This window comes from Scyliorhinus canicula, chromosome 1, assembly GCF_902713615.1.
Source record: "Scyliorhinus canicula chromosome 1, sScyCan1.1, whole genome shotgun sequence".
In the NCBI taxonomy this organism is placed as follows: Eukaryota; Metazoa; Chordata; class Chondrichthyes; order Carcharhiniformes; family Scyliorhinidae; genus Scyliorhinus; species Scyliorhinus canicula.
The window spans coordinates 83818456-83845394 of NC_052146.1; the positions used below are offsets into that span (position 1 = coordinate 83818456).

At 47.1% G+C, this 26939-nt stretch overlaps 1 protein-coding gene across 1 annotated transcript in view; it reads right to left on the minus strand.

The window, feature by feature from the left end:
- LOC119964689 (tumor necrosis factor alpha-induced protein 3-like) overlaps positions 1-26939 on the minus strand; it is a 125939-nt gene that overhangs the window by 86658 nt on the left and 12342 nt on the right. The window lies entirely within an intron of this gene.

Genomic DNA, 26939 nt, shown 5'->3' on the forward strand with positions numbered 1-26939 from the left:
TTTTCTGGGAACTAGGAATTGGATTCAGTTGGAATTTGAATTGTTTTTTGGAGCAAGCGAGGAGATGTATTAATAACTTGCCCCGTCAACTCTGTGCATTGGCTCTGTAATTCTGTGAAAGAAATAGAATTTTAAAAAGGATATTCCCAGACAGATACTTGAAACATGGGCACTGGACCCTGACCAGGAATCAGACCCTGATTCACTTTTTCTTCCATTGGTAATTGTAGTCTGCTATCTTTTTTTCCAAAATGACCTTGAATGAGAGTTGCTGAATCACCAGGGGCCTGGTGACTGACCTGGGCCGCTTTTACCTCTAGAGAGACTAAGTAAATTTTAACAGTCTGATATTTCCTTGTCAAAAATAAGTTTTTTGACCAAATAAACTCCAAACAGCTGCCTCAGTGGGGACTTACTGAGTTTTTTTCATATTCTTCAATGGGATGTGGGCAGCGTTGGCTGGACCAGCATTTATTGTCCATCCCTGATTCCCCTTGAGAAGTGGTGGTGAATCACCTTCTTGAACCGCTGTTGTCTATGTGGTGTAGGTACACCCAGAGTGCTGTTAGGGAGAGAGTTCCAAGATTTTGACCCAGTGAAGAAACAACAATTTATTTCCAAGTCAGGACGGTGAGTGACTTGAAGGGGAACCTCCAGGCCGTGGTATTTCCATGCATCTGCTGCTCCTGTCCTTCTAGATGGTAGTGGTCGTGGGTTTGAAAGGTGCTGCCTAAGAGGCCTTGGTGAGTTCCTGCAGTGCATCTTGTAGATGGTACACACGCCTGCCACTGTATGTCAGTGGTGGAGGGAGTGAATATTTAAGTGATGAATAGGGTGCCAATCAAGCAGACCATTTAGTCCTGGGTGGTGCCAAGCTTTTTAAGCATTGTTGGAGCTGCACTCATCTCGGCAAGTGGAGAATATTCCATTACACTCCTGACTTGTGCTTTGTAGATGGTGGACAGGCTTTGGAGGGGTCAGTAGGTGAATTACTCATCACAGAATTCCCAGCCTCTGACCTGCTCTTGTAGTCATAGTATTTATATAATTTTTGGTTAATGGTAACCCCCCCCCAGGATGTTGATAGTTGGGGATTCAGTGATGGTAACGCCATTCATTGTCAAGGGGAGATGGTTAGAGTCTCTCTTGTTGGAGTTTATCATTGCCTGGCACTTGTGGGGAGCGAATGTTGAGATATTTCACATGTTGGGGAGAGGAAATTTGGAACTATAGTGCCAGAAGCACCAGGATATCAGGAGAAAAAGGCAAATTGTGAAGGACATATTTAGCAAGAACTTTATTACACTGGGGATTATCAGCTAGTACAAGTTGTCAGAAAATGTAAGCAAGGTGAAACTAGTGAACTTGTGCAGGCAAAAGCAGCAGAACATTGTGGGGAGAAAAGAGGCATATATAAATTAAGATACATGCTGAGTCAGTCTCAATGTCAGATTTCTTTACACTCTTCCCCGATTGAGAGGGTAACTTGGTTGCAATGAGAGGATGAGAAGGATGGCCAGAGAGTAACTGATTATAAATCGATCTGCAAGAGCATACTATAGCACGAGAACAATTTTAGAAAAGTTTAAAAGCACATCACAAAGTAAGGGAAATCTAGTTGTGGAGAAACAGCAAAATCGACACAGAAAAAGGAAAATGGAGAAAACATGTTGTGGGAATAATAACGTTACAAAAAGATCAAATGAAAATGCATAAAATAAAAAAAGAGTGAAGTGAGAAATGTAAAGTGATGTAACGGAGGCCAGAGGCAAGTGGGTTGCAAAACAAATCTAGAAATGACCAAAATATGTAGAAATTTAAAAAGGAAGAAATTGTGAAGAAATGAAGAACTGAAAACCATGTTGCATCAGCAGACAATATGATATAAAGCAGTGAGCGATGAAAAGGTGACAGTTTGCCTCAGAAAGAAATGTGGACCTTTTGGCAATGTTATAAATGTTTACATATAATTGGATTAGTTTATAGTCAATCATGTAAAAGATAGGTCTCTCCGACATTGAGGAAATTAAAATAATGTTCAGTCGAACGTGTTTTCCCGAAACACCCTCCACCTACAAGGACCAGCCTGGACCTTGCTCTCATGTTTTGCTTTCAGAGAATGCTGACCCTTGTTCTACTGTTAACACATTCTGCTACCTGGCCTATAGACCACCATTAGCATCTGCCTGAGACTTTACCACTCACTTTGTCTTGTGTCTGTGACATCTCTTGTCAAATCTCTCCTGAGCTCTATCCCGGACCTTCTATTTTTCTCCACCTGCGCCAACTTCCCTTCCACTGTATAAAATCCAACACATTTCAACCTCAAACATGAGTCGCACGGAGAAACTCTGATTACAAAGAACAAAGAACAAAGAAAACTACAGCACATGAACAGGCCCTTCGGCCCTCCCAGCCTGCGCCGATCCAGATCCTTTATCTAAACCTGTCGCCTATTTTCCAAGGATCTACTTCCCTCTGTTCCCCGCCTGTTCATATATCTGTCCAGATGCATCTTAAATGATGCTATCGTGCCCGCCTCTACCACCTCAGCTGGCAAAGCGTTCCAGGCACCCACCACCCTCTGCGTAAAAAACTTTCCACGCACATCTCCCTTAAACTTTCCTCCTCTCACCTTGAAATCGTGACCCCTTGTAATTGACACCCCCACTCTTGGAAAAAGCTTGTTGCTATCCACCCTGTCCATACCTCTCATAATTTTGTAGACCTCAATCAGGTCCCCCCTCAACCTCAGTCTTTCCAACGAAAACAATCCTAATCTACTCAACCTTTCTCTTTGCACTGAGCTAGTCTGGTTTTATTTCAGATTTCCAGCATTCGCACTATTTTGCTTTTATTTCAGTCAAAAATTGCAAGATTCTCCAAGATAACCTTTTTATGGAAGAAGTGTAAAAAAAATTAATTGAGATATGGGACTGTTCTCCGTTAGGGAGATAAGTGTTCTTGCCGAAATGGAAGCGTGTGCAATTTGTGTCACCACTGGGGGGTGCTATTTGATCCAAAATTCAGGGCATGCAAATGGACCAACACTCTGCCGGCATGAATTGGGAGCAATTTCTATCCCTACTGATGACGGATTCGCTGGCACCGGAATTCACGTTAAAGAGCCTGACAAGCTGGAGCTGTTTATGAGCGCTCCACTCACCACACACTCTCATTCCAGCCAAGAAGATGGCTCAGAGAAGACCTGCCTCCTCCCGATTTCGGGAGTCTGAAGTGGACTCACTGCTCATGGCCGTTGAGGAGATGAGGGACACCCTTTTCCCAGCGTGGGCCGCAGACTCAAGCCTGCCCTCCTGAACAGTGCCTGGAGGTGGTGGCAGAGGTAGGTCAGTGCTGCCAGCATCGCCAAGAGGACCGGCACGCAATACCGGAAGAAGATGAATGACGTCCTTAGTCCAGGCACCCTGGTGGGCCTGGTCCAGATTGCGAGTGATGTAGTCCGATGCCCGGGCGCACAGGATATGCACCTCTGAGCAGATATTTGCAGGATCCCACACAGGCCCCTGCTCGAGCCCTGGAATGAGCCAGAGGTACAAAGGTTCAGGGCAACTGTCACCTTGACGATCACCGGGAACGGATGTCCACCATCCCCGCAGTGCCAGTGAGCCATAGGTGTGTGTTGAAGATGGTCAATGTGTGCAGCCAGTCACATTCACTCTAAGAGGCTTGTGTATGGGCTAGCCCTAGCTGCCGGCGTCAGGAGGCAGATAATCCAGCCCATGGAGTTAAGAGATTTGTTTCTTGGTTTTATTCTGATATTTTCCCAATTCAGCCTGTTGGTGACATCCTGGGCTGGATTCTTTGCCGTCGGGATGCTCCATTTTGCCGGCAGCCCGGGGGTTTCCAACAGTGTGGGGCTGCCCCACAATGGGAAAACCCATTGACCAGCCGGTGAAATGGAGCACCCAGCCGGCGTGCTGAACCAGAAATCTGGGGCTGGATTCTCCGGTCAGACCCCCCCTCTGAGTGCCGTTCTGCCTGGTCCACATACTGAACGGCGCCCAGCTGGGGTCTCACCGGTGAGGCTGGTAGATCGCGGGTATGTACGCTTAAGTAGGTTTAAAATAGGGCAGCACGGTGGCGCAGTGGTTAGCATTGCTGCCTACTGTGCTGAGGACCAGGGTTCGAATCCCGGCCCTGGGTCACTGTCTGTGTGGAGTTTGCACATTCTCCCCGTGTCTGCGTGGGTTTCACCCCCACAACCCAAAAGATGTGCAGGATAGGTGGATTGGCCACGCTAAATTGCCCCTTAATTGGAAAAAATAATTGGGTACTCTAAATTTATTTAAAAAAAGAAAAAAGTAGGTTTAAAATTCCACACTTGATGAGTGGCATTGCTCGGATTTTTAAAATTGATCTTGAATGACATTATTGACCAGGAAGCATTGCTTTTAAGACTCTTTAGAAACCTTCTGGTTTGTGTGATATAACGTGGAGGTCTTTCGGATAGATAAGTGCAGCTGAGAGAGAGGAAGGCCACTGAGGAGGGTTAGTAAACCGAAGGGTAAATTAATACAGAAAATGCAGCAGGAGAGCATAGTGTGAAAGAACAGACTACTGTAATGCAAAAAGCGTGAGTGAAGCAGAGATGTAGCCGAAAAGAAAGAATTACTGATATAGACAAATGTAACTTGTGAGAAAGGCAATGGTGTGACTCATACAAGTAGGGAAAGCAATCCAGGGAGATTGACAGAGAGCACTTTCTATGACCTGGGTCTAATTTAGCTAGCTATAACATAAGAAAAAGTTTGAAGTATGGTGTCTGTTTAAAAACCATAGCATGTCATGCCAAAATTATTTTTTTCCCCAGGATTCATTCAAAACCCATCCAGTTCTGTGTGGTTTTGATGAATTCATGTTGCTCTATAATATTCCCCTGTCGACAGCTGGAGGAAAGGGTACAGAAGAGGGTGTAATCGTATCTTGATGATTAACTTAACACAACCACCTTTGCAAAAACAAATCCATTGCAATTCACTGGTTTTCCCTAAACTTCTGAACAGACATATCCTTTAAGAATCGTGATTAGGCCAAGATTCTGAATGGATATGCTGTGTATTCAATTTGTCAATGTTTTAACAGCGTCTAATGTTGTTCCAATGAATTTAACTGTTTATTTCACTCATTTTGTTCTCACTGTAGCTTTAGACAGAACAACCTGAGAGAACAGAACATTCCCATCATTGGTTATTCTTCCTTCGTGGCACTAATATCCAAACTGTATTGTCAACAATGGTCAGTCACATATATGCAAAACAGATGAAGTAACATGTTTCAGCAAGACAGACATTTCTAACTGGTTTAAATTTAAAGGATTAATCGCTGAACTCCACCGATGGCCAATGGATTACACATTCATTTACATCTGTTCTCTCCCAGCTGAAGACTGATGCATTAGGAGACACAGCTTAACTGCCTTTATTTCCAGCATAGACCATAATGAACTGGTTCAATGTCTACAAGCATAGTTTAAGTGAATGCAACTGACACGTTAAATAATACAAGAAAGGGCTCCAGAGGCCAAGAGCTCTTTGTTCCCCATACAAAAGGGTTCAGCCAAACTTTGCTCCTCTGTTTTTTTTGTATGACACATCACTCACGAGTACTGCCCACCCTATATGACAGCATTATATGGCTGTCTGGTTGAATTATTAAGGGGTTTATGGTTTCATGAATTTTCTTCTCTTGCTCTTCCTTGCCTCAACCTCACGGTGTTAAAATCATTGCACAAGTTCCAGCTCAGCTCTTATACTGCAAGCTTCTCTTATTTATCTTGGTTTTTCTCATATTGTTCCCAACCAGTGGATGACTTACATCACAGGCTTTAGCCTTATACCTGAAATTATGGGCTGGATTCTCCGGCCCCCTAGCCGTGTATTTCTCGGTGGCACGGCGTTCGCTGGCGGCGGGATTCTATCTTCTCGCTGCTTGTCAATGGGATTTTCCATTGAAGCCATCCCCCCACGCCACCGGGAAACCCACGGGTGGGAGTGCACTGCCGATGGGAACATAGAATCCCAACAGCCTGAGAATTTTGGCCTACATCACAGTGAGATACTCAGTGTGTTTTATTGAGATTTGCAAGATATTGGAACTGCCTTTGGTATTTTTGAGATAGATAGTCAATGTTTTGAGTTAGATAGTGGGGGTGGTGTGGAGTTATGGGGGAGTGAGGGGGGTGGGTTGGGAGGTGGGTGTGTGGGTGGGGTGAAGGGGTGGAGCGAGTGAGAAGTGAGGATATGGGGTGAGGGGGTGATGCGTGGGGGGCAGGGGGTTGGGTGATACGGTGGGTGAGGTTGGCATGATGGAGGAGTGAGGGCTGGGGTGAAGGGGTGTGTTTGGAGGTGGGGTGAGAGTGAGGGGATGGTGTTGGTGGGATCGGTGTGGGGGGTGATGGGAGAGTGACGGGGTGGGGATGAGTGTGTGAAACAATTTTGAAATTCATCCAGTCACTTTTGCAGAAGTGATTTTAGCTTGGGATATTAAGCACCCAATTCTCAAAGAAAATTTAAATTAAACATTTAACTATACATTGTAACTGCTGTAGCTGGCTATAACAATGCAAGATTATCAGTTAATGAATAATCATTAAAATGTTGTTTAACAGATAAAGAAGAAATTATCTGTTTGTAGAGTATGATTATTGTCACCATATCAGTGCACGTAAGGAATTTGCTGTTAATATTTTGGTTGAAAAGTTATTGTGCACACAATGAATTGTTTCCTGTCTGAAACTGGTGTTGTGCCTTTGCTGTGCTTTTAAAGTCAGGGAGGCAACATTTCCCACATTTTCCTTTCAACTAACACAGGTCTGAAATGTTGCCATGTTCAGTCTGACCAGATTACAGAGGATAGCATAGCATTTGTTTATTGTCACGTGTACCGAGGTAAGTGAAAAGTATTTTTCTGCGAGCAGCTCAAACAGATCATTTAGTACATGAAAATAAAATAAAAATAAAATACATAATAGGGCAACACAAGGCACACAATGTCAGTACATGGACACCGGCATCGGGTGAAGCATACAGCGGTGTAGTATTCATCAGATCAGTCCATAAAAGGATCGTTTAGGAGTCTGGTAACAGCGGGGAAGAAGCTGTTTCTAAATCTGTTAGTGCGTGTTCTCAGACTTTTGTATCCATGATAACCCACGTTTATAGAAGGACTTTTAAGGTTTAAATGAATTAGGATTTCTGTTGGTTTGAGGAAGAGTGTGTGAAAATTCAATGTAATGTCTTCCTGTCTTGGAACCAAAGCTTAAATGAAAAGTAGCTCCAATTAACCCTTTCAATCCCATTTTCTGATATGGCTCTTGAAACATGTTATAATTTAACATCACTTGTCAAAATTAACTCATATACTTCCACACTCCCTTCATTAATGGGAGTGGACTGGCAGTGTAAACTGTTTATGAAAAACTTATGTTTCCAACCATTAGTTTCATACATCGATATTGCTACTGTGATAACATTCAAACACAGGTGTAATTACAGCACCAGGGACCTGGGGTTTGATTCCCGGCTTGGATCACTGTATGTACGGAGTCTGCACGTTATTCCCGTGTCTGCGTGGGTTTACTCCGGGTGCTCCGGTTTCCTCCTACAAGTCCCAAAAGACGTGCTTGTTAGGTTAATTGGACATTCTAAATCCTCCCTCTGTGTACCCCAGCAGGCGCCGGAATGTGGCGACTAGGGGATTTTCACAGTAACTTAATTGCAGTGTTAACGTGAGCCTACTTGAAACACTAATAAAGATGATTATTATTATTGTGTTTTACTATAGGCTTCAGGAGCGGTTGATGAAGTGAATTGTTGCAGTACATCCGGTAGGTTGTCTATCCTGCAACCACAGTCTATACTGTGGGTGGTCTATACTGCAACCACAATCTATGCTGTGGGTGGCTATACTGCAAACAGAGTGTATACTGTGGGTGGTCTGCACTGAAACCACAGTCTATACTGTGGGTAGTGTCATAATATACACACAAGTATATGATGGTGCATAGACACACACTGACTGACACACTGAAAGACCAATCAACACACAGAATCACCAGACAGGACACGGCCACTATAAAGCCAGAGGGCACTAGTTTTCCCGCTCATTCGGGATGCAGCCTCTGAGACAGCCAGAGCCCATAATCAGTAGCACGAACATCTACCATGTGCCAGCAGTATAGTCTGGTCAGGTTAGCCATAGGTCTTCAGTCAACCTAACATAGTGTCGACCCACAGTGCAAGTATGTTTAACAGCTCATAGTTAAATAAAATAGAGTTGTACTTCTACAAGTGTTGGTAGCCTGTCTCTCTCACTGCTCTGGTAAACGCAGTCCTCGCAGACCCAGCATACCCAACACATCATGGTACCAGTACGTGATGTTAGAGTTTGATGGACCTACTCTCAAATAATCTGCCTTCGACCAGCGATCAGCCATCCAGTAGTATGGACAGCATCCGCTCTCCCCTGCCGCTCCGCATCACCGGCAACCTCGGTACGATCTGAAAAATCTATAAACAAAGGTTTCAACTGTACCTCAAAGCTACAGATCTGGAAGCTGCCTCAGACGCCAGGAAGATTGCTCTCTTTCTCTCCACGGCCGGGGACCACCCTATCCATATTTTCAACTCCCTCACATTCGCTAAAGGTGAGGACAAGTCCAAATTCAAGACAGTCCTGCTCAAATTTGAAAGCAACTGTGACATCGAAGTCAAGTTTTGAACGCTACATCTTTCAACAGCGTCTGCAGGGTAAGGATGAACCTTTTCAATCTTTCCTCACCCATCTTCGCATCCTCGCGCAATCCTGCAATTACGGCTCCACCTCCGATTCAATGATCCGTGACCAGATCATTTCCGGTGTGCAATCGGACTCCCTACACCAGCAGCTCCTCAAAGTTAAACAGCTCACCCTCGCTATAGCCATCGAGACCTGCGTTCTGCATGAGCACGCCACTAACCGATACTCGCACATTCAAGCGGCAGAGACAGCGCGGCAAGGCCCCCACGAAGCAGAGCGGGTGCAGGTCATAAAACAGCTCCAGGGCCTGAGCCTGGATGAGGGCGGCCATTTCGCACGCTTTTCCCGGGCTCCCGCGCATGTGCGCACCGACCGAGGGGACGGCGAGGCCGAAGACCGAACCGCGCAGGCGCGCACCATGTACGACCGCACCGCGCATGCGTGGTGGCGCACTGAGCGTTCTGACGTCACGACGTGCAACAACTGTGGCTCCGCCCATTTAAAGCAGCAATGTCCCGCGTAATCTCGACGCTGTCTCCAGTGTGGCAAGCTTGGCCACTACGCAGCCCTATGCAGGTCTGCTCAAACAACTACCTCTCGTCGCTCCCATCAGCTGCGCAGGGACAGCCGGACCGTCCAACCACCGGTCACTGATTCCGACTCCGACATGGTTCCAGCCCCTGCCACCAAGGATTTCAAATCACCATTCCGGGTGGGCATCATCACCAAGCACACGGTGCATCAAAAGAAAAAAGCCAAGTCCTTCCCAGTGATGAGTATTGATCCGGACGATGAGTGGTATGCCACCCTCACGGTCAACAAATCTCGCATCCGATTCCAGCTGGACACCGGCGCTTCAGCCAACCTCATTGCGCAGTCTGACCTGGACAGCCTCCACGTTAAGCCAACCATCCTGTCATCCGCCTGCCAGCTTCTCGCCTACAATGGCAATGCCATTGCTGCCAGCGGCTCATGCCAGCTTGTGGTGTCGCACCGTTCCCTAAAGGCCACCCTGCCCTTTGAGATTGTAGGGTCCACTAAAGCTTCCCTACTCGGTGCTCAGGTATGCAAGCTCCGAAACCTCATCCAAAGGGTTCACTCCATGTCACCCGCTGAGGCTTCAGCATCACCGGATGCCGACTCTCAAACACAACTGAAGAACATCATCACTCGATACCACAGTGTCTTCGAGGGCATGGGCACACTCCCATATACGTACAAAATTATTTTAAAACCAAATGCCACGCCGGTGGTTCACGCACCTCGCCGGGTACCGGCACCCCTCAAGGACCGCCTCAAGCAGCAGCTGCAGGACCTCCAGGACCAGGGCGTCATATCTAAAGTAACAGAACCAACTGACTGGGTCAGCACCATGGTGTGTGTTAAGAAACCATCTGGAGAACTACGCATTTGAATCGACCCCAAAGATCTGAACCGTAACATCATGAGGGAAGACTACCCTATCCCAAAGCGTGAAGAACTCACCTGCGAGATGGCTCGCGCCAAATTTTTCACAAAGCTGGACGCATCCAAGGGGTTCTGGTAGATTCAACTTGACGCATCCAGTCGGAAGCTCTGCACCTTTAACACCCCATTTGGCAGGTATTGTTACAACCAGATGCCATTTGGCATCATCTCAGCCTCGGAGGTGTTCCACCGAATAATGGAGCAAATGATGGAAGGCATCGAGGGGGTGCGGGTATATGTAGGCGACATCATCGTCTGGTCTACCACCCCGCAGGAACACATTGATTGCCTCCAACGCGTCTACTGGAGAATCCATGAGCATGGCCTCCGCCTCAACAGAGCCAAATGCTCCTTTGGTCAAACAGAAATAAAATTCCTCGGCGACCACGTATCACAGTTTGGCGTGCAGACGGATGCAGACAAGGTGTCGGCCATCAATGCCGGCCAGCAATGAAGACACCGGAGGACAAGAAGGAGGTCCTCCGCTTCCTGGGCATGGTCAACTTCCTGGGGAAGTTCATCCTCAACCTCGCATCCCACACCACGGCTCGCCGCAATCTGGTGAAGAAGGCAACCGAATTCCAATGGCTCCCTGCCCACGAGCAAGAATGGCGAGAACTCAGGGCGAAACTCACCAAGGCCCCGGTACTGGCATTCTTCGACCCTGCCAAGGAGACGAAGATCTCTACTGATGTGAGCCAGTCTGGCATTGGAGCAGTGCTCCTCCAACGCGACAAAGCCTCCTCATGGGCTCCAGTCGCATACGCATCGTGTGCAATGACGCCCACCGAGCAGCGCTATGCGCAAATCGAAAAAGTGTGCCTGGACCTTCACATGGGAATTGCCAAATTCCATGACTATGTCTATGGACTCCATAAATTTATGGTCGAAACGGACCACAGGCCATTGGTCAACATTATTCATAAGGACCTTAATGATATGACGCTGCGCCTGCAACGCATCCTCCTTAAACTCAGGCGGTATGACTTTGAACTGGTCTACACCCTGGGTAAGGAGCTCATCGTCGCCGATGCACTCTCCCGTTCTGTCACTACGCCCTGTGAGCCATCGGGCTCCGGGTGCCAAATTGATGCTCATGTTGAGTTCTGCGCATCTAACCTGCCCGCCACGGACGAACGACTCATCCAGATTCGTTGTGAAATAGCCAATGATCCTCTGCTCCAACGCGTCATGCGCCATCTGACAGACGGATGGCTCAAGAGCCAATGCCCGCAATTCTACAAACATCAAAGATGACCTGGCAGTGGTAGATGGAATTCTACTAAAGTTGGACAGGATCGTCATTCCGCAAAGCATGCGGGAACTCGTCCTTGAGCAGCTCCATGAGGGTCACCTGGGGATGGAGAAGTGCCGCCGGCGGGCCCATGAGGCAGTGTACTGGCCTGGCATCAACCAGGACATTGCCAACGCCGTTCTCAACTGCCCGACATGCCAACGGTTCCAGCCGGCTCAGCCAAAGGAGACATTGCAGCCACATGAACTGGTGTCGTCCCCCTGGACCAAGGTTGGTATTGATCTTTTCCATGCACTAGGCCGGGACTACGTCCTCATAGTGGACTACTTCTCTAACAACCCAGAGGTAGTTAGGCTACATGACCTCACGTCGACAGCGGTCATCCGTGTGTGCAAGGAGACTTTTGCTCGTCATGGCATCCCACTCACGGTCATGTCCGACAATTGTCCATGTTTTGCTAGTCAGGAGTGGTCCAATTTTGCCCGGCAATATAATTTCACGCACACCACCTCCAGTCCCCACTACCCCCAGTCCAATGGCAAAGCTGAGATGGGGGTGCACATTGTCAAACGACTCCTGTGCAAAGCGGCTGAAGCGGGATCCAACTTTTACCTCGCACTGCTTGCCTACAGGTCAGCTCCATTGTCCACTGGCCTGTCACCAGCTCAATTGTTGATGAACTGCACATTACGAATGACGGTGCCTGCCATACACGTCCCAGACTTGGGCAACCTTCCGGTCCTGCGTCAAATGCAGTTACCCCGGGCCCAACACAAATCGGCGTACGACGCCCGTGCCACGGATCTCCCTGCTCTTGTTCCTGATGACAAGGTTCGTGTACAACTTCCTGAAGGTGGCTGGTCTGCCGCCGCTGTGGTACTCAAGCAAGTGGCCCCCAGGTCGTTTCTGGTTCATCTGCAGGATGGCTCTCTTCTTCGCCGAAATAGGCGGGCACTACGGCTCCTTCCACACTCGCCGCCAGATCGTCATGCCCTACCTCGCTCTCAGGACATGCCCTTCCAAGAGCTCGCAGATTTACCTTTTGTGTTGCCACCCTCTGCGACTGACACAGTCCTGCCCGTTCCAGAGCAGGCGGCCCCTGACCCACCTTTGAGGCGTCAACCAGAATTCGGCGCCTACCACAGAGACTGAATTTATGAACTCCCTGAATTTATGAACTCTCTAAACTCATGGACTGATTGTTTTGTTACCCTGTTTATTAATTCACTAGTTTGTACATACTGTTATTCATGTTCCGTGTTATGTTACATACAGTCTATCTGCACTAGACACCTTCCCATGTAAATATGTTAGAATTTTTGTATATAGTCCTGTAAATATGCTCACATATTCTCCACATAGTCAGGAACATTCACATACCACACTATTTATTGCCACACACACATTTTTTTTGTTAAAAAGGGGAGATGTCATAATATACACACAAGTATATGATGGTGCATAGACACACACTGACTGACACACTGAAAGACCAATCAACACACAGAACATAGCAGCCAATCACCAGACAGGACACGGCCACTATAAAGCCAGAGGGCACTAGTTTTCCCGCTCTCTCAGGATGCAGCCTCTGAGACAGCCAGAGCCCGAACAGTAGCACGAACATCTACCATGTGCTAGCAGTATAGGCTGGTCAGGTTAGCCATAGGTCTTCACTCAACCTAACATAGTGTCGACCTACAGTGCAAGTATGTTTAACAGCTCTTAGTTAAATAAAATAGAATTGTACTTTTACAAGTGTTGGTAGCCTGTCTCTCTCACTGCTCTGGTAAACGCAGTCCTCACAGACCCAGCATACTCAACACATCAGGTAGTCTATACTGCATCCGCAGAATAGACGGTGGGTGGTCTATACTGTAACTGCAGTGTATACTGTGGGTAGTCTATACTGCAACCACAGTGTATACTGTGGGTAGTCTATACTGCAACCACAGTGTATACTGTGGGTAGTTTATATTGCAACCACAGTTTATACTGTGGGTAGTCTATACTGCAACCACAGTGTATACTGTGGGTAGTCTATACTGCAACCACAGTGTATACTGTGGGTAGTCTATACTGCAACCACAGTGTATACTGTGGGTAGTCTATACTGCAACCACAGTGTATACTGTGGGTAGTCTATACTGCAACCACAGTGTATACTGTGGGTAGTCTATACTGCAACCACAGTGTATACTGTCGGTAGTCTATACTGCAACCACAGTGTATACTGTGGGTAGTCTATACTGCATCACGGATCTTTAGCCAATACGATGCACTCCACATGATATCAAGAAATGGTGAAGGCACTGGATATTGTAAAGACTATGGACCCTGATAATATCTGGCAATAGTGCTGAAGATTTGTGCTCTAGAACTTGCCGCACCCCTAGCCAAACTGTTCCAGTACAGCTACAACACTGGTATCTACCTGGCAATATGGGAAATTGCCCAGTTGTGCCCTGTACACGAGAAACAGGACAAATCCAAACCAGCCCTGTCAGTCTACTCTCCATCACCAGCAAAGTGATGGAAGGAGTCATCCACAGTGCTACCAAGTGGAACTTACTCGGCAATAACCTGCTCCGGACGCTCATTGTGGGTTCCACCAGGGTCACTCAGCTCCTGACCTCATTACATTTGGTTCAAACATGGACAAAAAAGCTGAACGGCAGCAGTGAAGTGAGAGCGACTGCTCTTGACATCAAGGCAGCATTTGACTGAGTGTGGCATCAAGGAGCCCTATCATAACTGGATTCAATGGCAATCAGTGGAAAACTCCCCACCGATTGGAGACATACCTGGCACAAAGGAAGATGGTTGTGGTTCCACCAGGGTCACTCTGCTCCAGTGTCCTAGGCATAACCATCTTCAGCTGCTCCATCAATGACTTCTCTTCCATCATAAGGTCAGGAGTGGGGATATTCGCATATGACCGCAAAATGTTCAGCTCCATTCGCGACTCCTCAAATAATGAAGCAGTCTATGTCTAAATGCAGAAAGACCTGAACAATATCCAGGCTTGCGCTGACAAGTGGCAAATTACATTCGCACCACACAAGTGCCAGGCAATGACCATCTATATGAGATAATCTAACCATAACCTCTTGACATTCAATGGCATTACCATTTCTGAATCCCCCATAATCAACATCCTGGGTGTTACCATTGATCAGAAACTGAACTGGACTAGCCATATTAATACTGTGGCTACCAGGGCAGGTCAAAGGCTGGGAATCCTGTGGTGAGTAACTTACCTCCGGACTCCTTAAAGCATGTTCACCATCTACAAGGCACAAGTCAGGAGTATTATGGAATACTCTCCACTTGCCTGGATGAGTGCAGCTCCAACAACACTAAAGAAGCTCAACACCATCCAGGACAAAGCAGCCCACTTGATTGCTACCCTGTCCATAAACATTCAATCCCTCCAGCACCGATGAGTGGCAGCCATGTGTACCATCTACAAGATGCACTGCAGGAACTCGCCAGTGTTCCTTGGGCAGCACCTTCCAAACCCGATCACTCCCATCTAGAGTAGCAAATATCTAGGAACCCCATCACCTGGAGGTTCCTCTCCAAGTCACTCACCATCCTGACTTGGAAATATATTGCCATTCCTTCACTGTCGCTGGGGAAACATCCTGGAAAGCCCTCCCTGACAGCACCTACATCTCAGGGACTGCAGTGGTTCAAAGCAACTCACTACCACCTTCTGAAGTCCAACTAGGGATGGGTAATAAATACTGTCTAACAAGCGATGTCGACATCCCGTAAATAAAATTAAAAAAGAGATTTCAGTCAAAAAACGTTCATACAGTGAAAATTCAGGACAATCACACATTTGGATCTAAATTATGTACTTAAAACAATGACTACCGCAGGAATTGCATAAATTCAAAATCAACACAATGAAGATAAATTATCCCTTAATATTGAAACTCAGATATTCTCTTCACAAAGCTGATATCCACTTTCCCTCGGTTACTCTGACAGACGGTCAGAGCTTTAACTGCTGAATGGTTGGATTGAGACATATGGGCAGCATTGTGTTTCTGGCTGACATGTGGCTCTGCTGCCAACACCCCTTCCCCTTTCCAAACCATAAATCCAGCAGATTGCAATGTCCACCTCTCCACACCCTCTCACCACCCCTTTTTTCTCTTTGGAACTTGAAACCCAAAATAGCCACAATGCTTGGTCCAGTCATGGTCCTGATTGAAAGAGGGGGTGTGAGTAGGTGGAGAATAGATTAACATCCTTTAACTAGCTGCTTCAAACTCAGTCTTGCCTTGTCAGAAGTCAACATGGGACGCTCCCTCCGGGATTGCCCTCGTTATTGTAGACATGTCATTTGCTCTTTTGTTGTGCAAAAGTGGACTGCTGCCATAAAATTCCAAACTGCTTAATTGCTGCACCATAAAATTAACATATCTGTGATGTGGAATTTCATTGCTGAATAGCAGCTGCTTGTGCATGGATTGAAGGAGAAACAAGACGAGGATAAAGGTCACTGGTTGGGATCTTTACATCTGAAAGTGAATTCTAATCTGAAGCAATTAGCTGCTGTAATTCTGACTGGTTAATATGTAGCGTAACTAGAGACTCCTGACCTTAACTAATGCATTGCCCATTAGGAAGCCTCATTAGAGATATGACTCTCATTAGTATCATGGTGACAGTATGAAACATGTTTTATAATACTACTGAATATAATAATGACCATGAGCCTAGGTGATCCTAAACACTTTGCCACTTTTAATTTAATACTAAAAAAAAATGAACATTGTTTTAATCAGAAGTCAGGAAAGATTATGTTTGTTCAGTACAAATAATGCAATTTCACATTAATTAATATAATTAATACTATTAATTAAATGGAAAAATGGTTTAATTAAAATCACATGGGATATTCAGCCCTATAAAAACAAATTCTCCCTTATTATTGGGTCTCTTCAGTCTTCATCAATTCTCAAAACTAATGGGGTTCAGCATCAATTTTTAAAAATTTTTATGTGACATATAATTTTCAAAACAATCACCCACACAATACTGTATTTAAATACTGTATTCAAAGCAATCACCCACACAATACTGTATTTAAATACTGTATTCAAAGCAATCACCCACACAATACTGTATTTAAATACTGTATTCAAAGCAATCACCCACACAATACTGTATTTAAATACTGTATTCAAAGCAATCACCCACACAATACTGTATTTACATACTGTATTCAAAGCTATCACCCACACAATACTGTATTTAAATACTGTATTCACAACAATCACCCACACAATACTGTATTTAAATACTGTATTCACAACAATCACCCACACAATACTGTATTTAAATACTGTATTCAAAGCTATCACCCACACAATACTGTATTTAAATACTGTATTCAAAGCAATCACCCACACAATACTGCATTTAAATACTGTATTCAAAACAATCACACATTAATACTGTATTTAAATACTGTATTCAAAGCAATCACCCACACAATACTGCATTTAAATACTGTATTCAAAGCAATCACCCACACAATACTGTATTTACATACTGTATTCAAAATAATCACACACACAACACTGTATTTAAATAATCACACACATAATACTATATTGTATGTTTCTCATGTGTGGAACGATCTGCCTGGTCTGTACGCAGAACAACACTTTTCACTGTACCTCGGTACACGTCATAATAATCTAAATCTACTTCAAAACAATCACACACAACACTGTATTCAGAACAATCACACACATTACTGTGTTCAAAACAATCACACACACATTACTGTGTTCAAAACAATCACACATTATTGTGTTCAGAACAATCATGCAAACAATACTGTATTCAGAACAATCACACGCACTTTACTGTGTTCAGAACAATCACACACAATACTATGTTCAAAACAATCACACACACAATACTGTGTTCAAAACAATCACACACACAATACTGTGTTCAGAACAATTACACACACACAGTACTGTATTCAAAACATTCACACAATAATTTTTTACAAAATAATCACACACACACAATAATCACACACAATAATCACACACAATAATCACTGTCTGTGTGGAGTCTGCACGTCCTCCCCCTGTGTGCGTGGGTTTCCTCCGGGTGCTCCGGTTTCCTCCCACAGTCCAAAGATGTGCGGGTTAGGTGGATTGGCCATGCTAAATTGCCCGTAGTGTCCTAATAAAAGTAAGGTTAAGGGGGGGGTTGTTGGGTTACGGGTATAGGGTGGATACGTGGGTTGAGTAGGGTGATCATGGCTCGGCACAACATTGAGGGCCAAAGGGCCTGTTCTGTGCTGTACTGTTCTATGTTCTATGTTCTATGTTAATACTGTATTCGAAACAATCAATCACAAGCAATATTGTATTGAAAACAATCACACATAATACTGTGTACACAACAATCGCGCACACAATACTATATTCAAATCAATCACACTCACAATGCTGCGTTCAAAGCAATCACACACACAATACTGTATTCAAAACAATCACACACACATTAATGGCCGGGATTCTCCCCTACCCGGCGGGGCGGGGGGTCCCGGCGTGTCGGAGTGGCGTGAACCACTCAGGCGTCGGGCCGCCCCAAAGGTGCGGAATTCTCACCTTTAGGGGCCAAGCCCTCACATTGAGGGGCTAGGCCCGCGCCGGAGTGGTTCCCACTCCCCTGGCTGGCGTGAACGGCCTTTGGCGCCACGCCAGCCGGGGTCGAAAGGACTTTGCCGGCTGGCGTAAGTCCGCGCATGCGCTGGAGCGTACCAGCGCATGTGGAGGGGAGGGGGTCTCTTCCGCCTCCGCCATGGTGAAGACATGGCGAAGGCGGAAGAAAAAGAGTGCCCCCATGGCACAGGCCCGCCCGCTGATCGGTGGGCCCCGATTGCGGGCCAGGCCACCATCGGGGCACCCCCCGGGGTCAGATCGCCCCCCCCCCCCCCAGGACCCCAGAGCTTGCCCGTGCCGCCAATCCCGCCGGTCAGGTAGGTGGTTTAATCCACGCCGGCGGGAAAGGCCTGTCAGCGGCAGGACTTTGGCCCATTGCGGGCCGGAGAATCGCCGTGGGGGGCCTGCCAACTGGCGCGGAGGCCCCGCCGACCGGTGCGGAGCGATTCCCACCCCCGCCGAATCTCAGGGGGCGGAGAATTCGGGACCCGGCAGGGACGGGATTGACGCCGGCCCCGGGCGATTCTCTGCCCCCCCCCGGGGTATAGGAGAATCCCACCCAATGTGTTCAAAATAACCACACATGGAAAGGAAGTACAGTCAATTTAAACTGATGACAGATTTTTTTTCTTTTAAAATTTTTTTTAGAGTACCCAATTCATTATTTCCAATTAAGGGGCAATTTAGCGTGTTCAATCCACCTACCCTGCACATCTTTGGGTTGTGGGGGCGAAACCCACGCAAACACGGAGAGAATGTGCAAACTCCACACGGACAGTGACCCAGAGGCGGGATCGAACCTGGGACCTAACGCTCAGAATAAATAAAACACCACAAAACTGCCAAATATTTGAGTAGGCCAGAACACATAATAGCTTTCACAAAGTGTCATCCCATCCAAATACATACTCTGGAATTTGTACAAATGTTAAAAAAAGAAGTTCCAACAGTATCTGATTCTCCAAGAGTTGTCCATTTTATAAAGTAACCTAATGCTGGTTTAATGTGAGGGTTCCTCCAGTGAATTTACTGTTGGTGTATAAGTCAACCGTTGAAACCTCTCTCCGAAAATGGGGCTGAATTATCAGTATGAGTATAAACATGGTGTGGGTGGTCCTCATTTTTGTTATTTGCTGCTCTCTGTGACTTAAGCTCCAGCGCATCTTTAGTCCGTATCATCTGCTTGATCCCTTGCACATAGTTATAAGGTGCTGGTACTTTTAACATAGAGGTAAATAGATTCCTGATAAACAACGGGGTGAAAGGTTATTGGGGGTAGGCGGGAGATTACAATCAGATCAGTCATGAACTTATTGGGTGGTATTTTCCCTCTTTTGTACAGACTGCCAGCTGAGGCAAGAAAGGCAATGTTGCAGCTCGTCAGCTGCACAGTTGGCTCTTCTCTATGCAAAAGAATCTCCAGGCATGGCTCACACCGTCATGCTGGCTCGGCAGGGCTGGGAAATCAGAGCTCGGGCCGCACATTTTAAAAAGCACCTCAATCTCGGAAAAAAAACCCAAAGAGCTCCCCAGAGGCAGTGCAGTGGCAGTGCCCCCACGGGGCAGTGACAATGCCAGGGGGAAATGCCAGTGGACAGTGCCGGGCATGTCCCTCTCTCTCCGGGGCTCTACTTACCTGTGCGTCCCTGGTGGGTTCCCATTGCCTGATTCCCATTTTTTTAAAAACAATGTAAACCAGAATTCCTCATATGGGCAACAATACAGATTTAAATGTGTTGAAGTTATAGAATCATAGAATTTACAGTGCAGTAGAATGCCATCTGGCCCATCGAGTCTGCATCGGTCCTTAGAAAGATAACCCTGGGGCAGCACGGTGGCGCAGTGGGTTAGCCCTGTTGCCTCACGGCGCCGAGGTCCCAGGTTCGAATCCCGGCTCTGGGTCACTGTCTGTGTGGAGTTTGCACATTCTCCCCGTGTCTGCGTGGGTTTCGCCCCCACAACCCAAAGATGTGCAGAGTAGGTGGATTGGCCTCACTAAATTGCCCCTTAATTGGAAAAATGAATTGGGTATTCTAAATTTATAAAAAAAAAAAAAAAAAAAGAAAGAAAGATAACCCTACCCATGCCCACACCCCTACCCTATCTTTACCGCCACCATATCCCCATAACCCCACCTAAACTTTTTGGACACTATGGGGAATTTAGCATGGCCAATTGATCTAACCTGCATGTCGTTGGACTGTGGGAGGAAACTGGAGCACATGGAGGAAACCCACGCAGACACGGGGAGAACGTGCAGACTCCGCACAGACAGTGACCCAAGCCGGGAATCGAACCTGGGACCTGGAACTGTGAAGCAATTGTGCTAACCACTATGCTACCATGCTGCCCTTTAGCACATAAGACGACTCCAGTTTTCAGCCCCAATGACTTTGACCTTAATATACAGGGCAGCAAGCTCCGCTCTTCGGACCACAATGACTGCTTTGCGACGGCGAGGGGCCGCTGGTCTGGCGAGCCCCCTCCAGTCTTCTGCCACTCCTGGCGGTGTGGGCTGCCCTCTCCTGGGGGGATAGATAATTCACGGTGTGAGACACTCGGACACAGGTAGTACAGGGGGTCTGCGGCTGGTGGCCTGTGTGCAGGGCCCGGCCATGGCAGCTGGCATGGTGTTGGCATGTGTTGCAGGGTGAGGTGCGAGGGGGCTGCCGGCGTGCAGGGTTCAGTCATCCTCTGGGTGGAACTAGGTTATGGAGTGTGGGATGGGGGTGGTGCCAGGGGCATGGAGGTGGTGGTTCACCTTGGGTGGCCTGGGGGGTTGCCTATCCTCACCTGGCACTGCCCACCTGTCCACCTGATGTGGGCCACGTGGCAGGTTGGTGGCTAGGGTAGGGTGGGGTTTTGTGTGGGACGAGGGTGGTGCGAGGGGCTCAGAGGTGGTGACTTACCCAGGCCACCCTGAGGAGGGCATGCAGCTGCTTTCTGCACCTGTCCATTGCTCGCAGTGGGGCCCACAGCACCAACGGCCTCTGCCACTTCCGCCCAGGTCCAGTTGACGTCGGCGGGTGGCAACCTCCTTCCCACACTGGGGAACAGGATGTCCCGCTTCTCCTGCACAACATGCAGCAATATCTCAAGCTCTGTATCCACGAATCACAGTTGCGCTCTCCGTGATGCCATCTTCTTGGCTGGAATGAGAGTGTGTGGGGAGTGGAGTGTTTATATGCAGCTCCAGCTTGTCAGGCTCTCGAGTGCCGTTCTCGACACCAGTGAATCACACGCCGGTGTGTATTGGAATTGCACTAGTTCCACGTGGAGTGAGTGTTGGCCCATTTGCATGGCCATCGGGACCATGAAAGACCCACCATTTAGTGCCGGCATCAACACTTAGTCTCTCAAACAGAGAATCCAGCCCATAGTCTCTATTTTCATAAGTCACAGGGAGGCGCACGGGGTAAACCACACCAAATCAGACCTTACTATAATGCAGCCTTGGGCTTATTAAATGCTGCACGCCACTTGGCCTCTCTGCTCCAATATCTTGATAAATCCTCACTGCTTGGCCCTCCCATCTGCAGTCGCGATGATATTTTGCCCATCGTAAAACTCTTTCTTTGTCCTGAAAGTTGTGGAAGCGCATAATGATCGCACGCGGTGAAATGAAATGACATGAAAATCGCTTACTGTCAATAGTAGGCTTCAAATGAAGTTACTGTGAAAAGCCCCGAGTCGCCACATTCCGGCACCTGTTTAGGGAGGCTGATATGGGAATCGAACCGTGCTGCTGGCCTGCCTTGGTCTGCTTTCAAAGCCAGCGATTTAGTGATTCACCTGCATGGGGCCTCTGCCTCAACGGCCTCTGAGCTCGATCCAACTCCGGATGGGTCGCCATTTCCTCCTCCCCCATCACCTTCCAAAACAATTGCGACATGAACTTCGTCGGGCTTGGGCTCTCCAGTAACCCAACCTCAAATTCTGGCGAGACCGATTTTCCAAGTAATCCACCTTGGCCCTTTTGTTTTGTTATCGGCCGCCACCTATACCATCTCGCTTCCAAGGAGGTGATGGTCACTCTGCCGAGACAGAGCCTCCCCCAACACTTTCAGGTCCACACCCTGCACCTTCACCTTCACCATCTCGTCCTCTTTAGCTCAAATCAAGGATATCGCCGCCTCAATCGCTTTTTCACGGTCCCCTGAGACCTTCTGGCATAAATTCTGTAGCTCCACCGCTAATATCACAACAGTTAGTGGAGTGGACGGGGCGACCGCAGCAGCCTCTACTATTTTCTTTCCAGAAAAGACCCTCAAATCTTCAAAATTTGACACTAGTTCTTTCCTTTTCTGGTGCCTGGTCCAGTATCTATTGGGTTTTCCCTTCATGTGGGACGTTTAACCCATCAGTAAAAACAAACGTGAGACAAAATTTCCTCCAAGAATTGGGTGAAAAGGGCTTAAATAAAGTTCTCTGGTGGGAGCCAGTCTGTGCGTTCACCATGAGTATACTCTGATTCTCCTAAAGTCCGAGAAAGGTGTTGTAGGTATTAAGTTGTAAACATTGTGTTGTGCTGTAAACTGTCCATTTATTTCTAAGATGAATTAGAATTCGAGTTAAGAATAGTTCATCAGTATTTCTACTTGGATGCAAGGCCAATATGTGTCATGTTACCATGGGGAACAGAGCAGAGGAAGTCATTTTTGAGATTAGGGGCGGAATTCTCCTACCCCCCGCAGGGTCGGGGAATCGCCCGGGGCTGGTGTAAATCCCGCCCTCGCCATGGCCGGAATTCTCTGCGACCCGGGAATCGGCGGGGGCGGGAATCGCGAGGCACCTCTGCGGCGATTCTCCGGCCCACGATGGGCCGAAGTCCCGCCACTGTCAGGCCAATCCCGCCGACGTGGTTTAAACCACCTCTGTGCCGGCGGGATCGGCGGCACGAGCGCGTCCCCGGGGTCCTGGGGGGAGCGCGGAGTGATCGGACCCCAGGGGGTGTCCCCACGGTGGCCTGGCCTGCGATCGGGGCCCACCAATCAGCGGGCGGGCCAGTGCTGTGGGGGCACTCTTTTTCTTCCGCCGCCACCACGGCCTCCACCATGGCGGAGGCGGAAGAGACCCCCTCCACCGCGCATGGGCCGGTGGTGACGTCAGCGGCGGCCCCTTTTGGCCAGCCCCGACGCCGGGCGGCGTAGCGCCAAAGGCTGTTGGCGTCAGTTTTGCCGCCATCGGCGGAGCGGGAGCCACTCCGGCGCGGGCCTAGCCCCCAAAGGTATGGAGAATTCCGCACCTTTGGGGAGGCCCGATGCCGGACTGGTTGGTGCCACTCCGCTACGCCGGGACACCCCGCCCCGCCGGGTAGGGGAGAATTTTGCCCTAGGTTACAGTCTTTCCGACAAATCAATGAATATCACAGATAGGCAACAGAAGGTCTGCATGGTTAGCAGAGGCTGCTTGGCTTTTGTGAGTTACCATAGCCAGATGTGGGAGGGAGGTGATCTCTGGTTGATGAGATGCATCCTGCAGCCATCTAAGAATTCTTCCTTGCATGGTAGGGCGAAGGAGAATCAGCAGAGCGTGCATTACAGCTGGTGGTAGATTAAAGAAATTTTCCAGAAACTGCGGAAAGCAACTGGAGAGGGCCCCTCAAAGTTACTACTCAACAACAGGGGGAAGCTGGGAGCAACTCAGATGTTTGCTGAAAGGAAGCTAATCTTGCAGAGGGTGCAATGTATGGTAAGCGTAAAAGTGGAATGCCACTTTCTGTAGATAAAGTATAATTTGCCACCCAAAAGAAAATAAGTTGCCGCCCAATGATGTTTTGAGGCAATTGTTTCAGTAAAAGTTTTAAAATGTGAGCTCTAGTCGTGTTATTCTTTCAGCTAGTGCCTGGAAGTTCAAAACTCTTTTAAAAAGTTATCAGTCTCTCCAGAGATTGTAACATTTTGAGTGACAAATGGAAAATAAAAATTGCAGAACTCTTTCCATCTACACTCATCAAGAACTCATGTCAATAAATAATTTTAACTGTAAACTCTTGTGAAGTGATTACATTTTACTTTGGTCACATGTTCTGCCACAATCAATTACACTTGGTAGCTATCTTTTACAGGGAAAAACGTGGGGACAAATTACAAGAAAATCAGGAAAACCCCACTCCGAACAACCAATAGAAATCAGTCAGAAGATCCCATTCACCACATGTACATGAACTGTTAAATGTACGATTCAGAATAATGCCCATTATAATTTAAATTTCCAAGATTTTGCACAGCTAATACACACATTAATATTTTAATATGGCTCTGTGACAATAAACGCTTCTGAGTAATTGAAAATTAATCCATGAGAAAAATTAATGACAAATGACTTTATTGTAACTTGGCCCTGATTTTAATTCTGATCAAACAGCCCCCAAAGTGAAAGTGTTCTTTCACCAATTTCTCTTGAGAGATTCTTTTAGGGCTGGAGGTAAGGAGAGAAAATAACAATTATTTAAAAAGTAGTCACAGCTTTGATTTTAGCGCTTTTGATCTTTTACAATTTATTTATTCTGTGTTGGAACCTCTTCTATAGTTCTGCATTCAGCCAAATGAAATATGATACACACTCTGTCAATACAGCTTTCGAAGCTCCTCACACATTTGGTTGTCAAGGTGACTGAGGACCAACACTCCACAAATCTTCTTCATGGAAGGTACTAAAGGAAAGCAGAAAGACAATCAGCTGCCAGGAGCACAGATGAAAGCTAGTTGAGCATAGATGACCTGGCTGAGTGAAGAATACCAAAACACAAGCACTAAGCTGGCTTGTTATCAAAGACTATCTCATCTGCTTCTTTAAGCTGGTGTGAATTCAACTGTGAATCTAGTTCCCTGCAGATTGCACCTACCTTGGACCAGTCACATGAATTTCTAGATTTTACTGATTCAATTAATCAAAAGAGTCATGATTCTTGTTCCCTACAATGTAGCACAAAATGGGTGATGGAAGTGACGATCTGTGTTATATCCGCCCACTGACTCCCACAGCTATCTGGACTACAACTCTTCGCACCCTACACCCTGTAAGGACTCCATCCCTTTCTCTCAACTCCTTCGTCTCCGTCGCATTTGTTCCGATTATGCCACTTTCCAAAATGGTGCTTCGAAAATGTGTTCCTTCTTCCTCGACCGTGATTTCCCACCTACAGTTGTGGACAGGGTCCTCAGCAGTGTGCGGTCCATCTCCCGCATCACTACCCTCGCCCCCTCCCCTCCCGCCCAGAACAAGGATAGAGTCCCCCTTGTTCTCACATTTCTCCGTATGCACACCAGCCTCCGTATGCAAAGCATAATCCTCCGCCATTTTCACCAACTCCAGCGTGATGCCACCACCAAACACATCTTCCCTTCACTCCCTCTGTCAGCATTCCACAGAGACCGTTCCCTCCGAGACAATCTAGTCCACTCTTCCACCATACCCAGTACCTTTCCCATCACCCATGGCACCTTCCCATGCAATCGCAGAAGGTGTAACACCTGCCCCTTTACCTCTTCCATGCTTAACATCCCACGCCCAAAACACTCATTCCAGGTTAAGCAGCGTTTCACTTGCATCTCTTCCAATTTGGTCTACTGCATTCACTGCTCCCAATGTGGCCTCCTCTATATCAGAGAGACAAAACGCAGACTGGGTGATCGCTTTGCTGAGCATCTTCGGTCTGTGCGCATTCAGGATCCTGACCTTCCTGTTGCTTGCCATTTTAACAAAAGACCCTGCTCCCATGCCCACATGTCTGTTCTTGGCCTGCTGTAATGTTCCAGTGAAGCGCAACGCAAACTGGAGGAACAACATCTCATCTTCCGGTTAGGCACACTACAGCCTTCCGGCCTGAACATCGAATTCAACGACTTCAGATGATCAGCCTCATCTCGACCCATTTGTTTTCATTTCATTTTAACTGTCTTTTACCATTTCTTTCTTTCTTAATATAAGTTTATTTTTTCCCTCCCCAATCTTATCCACCTTTCCTGCACCTCTTTGCTTCCCCCTCCCCCTCCCCCCACACCTACAGTTCATCCTCTGATGTTAGTTTCTCTGCTGTTTGACCTTTCACATCTTTTGTCCTCTCTGGGGACTGCCATTAACACTCTTTCCCCTTGGTTTCTGTGGCCATTAGCACCCGGTTTCCCTGGGTTTCTGTGGCTATGACTCATCTTTCATTCTCACTCCACAGTATAAATATTTCCCACATTCTCTGTTAGCTTTGACAAAGAGTCATCGGACTCGAAACGTTAGCTCTTTTCTCTCCCTACAGATGCTGCCAGACTTGCTGAGATTTTCCAGCATTTGTCCCTTTCGTTATGTTCTCCTCAGTTTCTTTTCCTAAAGGGAAGAGTGTAAGCCAGGCTGCCTATTTGTGGTTCTACCCAAGGTGAGTTTCCACAAACTGAGTCTCACCAGCTATGGCTCCATGAGCCTGGATGCTCTCTAGTACTTTACCCAATGGTCATTGTTTCACTTTGGTGACTATCACAGACACATTAAAGGATGAAGCACAAAGGGACTTGGGAGCCCTTGTTCAAGATTCTCTTGAGGTTAATGTGCAGGTTCAGTCGGCAGTTAGGAAGGCAAATGTAATATCAGCATTCATGTTGAGAGGGCTAGAATACAAGTCCAGGGATGTACTTCTGAGGTTGTATAAGGCTCTGGTCAGACCCCATTTGGAGTATTGTGAGCAGTTTTGGGCCCCGTATCTAAGGAAGAATATGCTAGCCTTGGAAAGGATCCAGAGGTAGTTCACAAGAATGATC